The following is a 789-nucleotide window of genomic DNA, read 5'->3' on the forward strand; positions in this document are numbered from 1 at the left end:
ACTTGAATTTTTTTTTTTTTTGCTTTTTGTCTTAGGATTATATTCTTATTGGGTGTGTGTCATGAAAGCTTTTGCATTGATTTTCTGTGTTTGTCAATTTGCACATGCTCGACTAACTTGAATTCCTAGCATAGGCGACTAAATAGCCTATGAAAGAGGAAACGCTGGTGTTCCATTGTATTTTCCCCCATTTAAAAAGGTCTTGGAAATTTTTAGGAAGGGAAAAACTATGGAGTTAAAAATATCATTACTTTGGAGTTTGTCAATTTACCTGAATGAAACATGGAAGTTCTCAGCTTAATAACAGTAAGGAAATATCAGAGCAATCTAAAATAACACTAAATTTACCAACAGTTGGTTGGTTGTTTGTTTTTTGTTTGCATTTTAGAGAGAGCACACAAGTTGGGGAGAGGGACAGAGAGATAGAGAGAATCCCAAGCAGGCTCCACGCTCACTGCAGAGCCCAATGTGGGGCTCAATCCCATGACCCTGGGATCATGACCTGAGCCAAAATCAAGAGTCGGACACTCAACCAACTGAGCCACCCAGGCACCCCCATTTATTTTTTCATTTTTTCATTTTTTTTTTTACATAGGTTTCACACCCAGCGTGGAGACCAGTGTGGGGCTTGAACTCACAACCCTGAGATCAAGACCTGAGCTGACATCAAGAGTCAGATGTTTAAAAAAAAAAAAAAAAGAGTCAAACGTTTAACTGACTGAGCCACCCAGGCGCCCCAATAGTTTACTTTTATAATCAACATTTTAATTGAGCATTCTTTCGTGAGAG

At 38.8% G+C, this 789-nt stretch overlaps 1 protein-coding gene across 1 annotated transcript in view; it reads left to right on the forward strand.

Annotated features, from left to right (window-relative positions):
- The window catches only part of KIF4A (kinesin family member 4A), a 118,877-nt gene that overhangs the window by 57,618 nt on the left and 60,470 nt on the right, over positions 1–789 (forward strand). The gene's annotated exons all lie outside the window — the stretch shown is intronic.

The sequence above is a fragment of the Crocuta crocuta genome, unplaced genomic scaffold (assembly GCF_008692635.1).
Source record: "Crocuta crocuta isolate KB4526 unplaced genomic scaffold, BGI_CrCroc_1.0 scaffold394, whole genome shotgun sequence".
Lineage (NCBI taxonomy): Eukaryota > Metazoa > Chordata > Mammalia > Carnivora > Hyaenidae > Crocuta > Crocuta crocuta.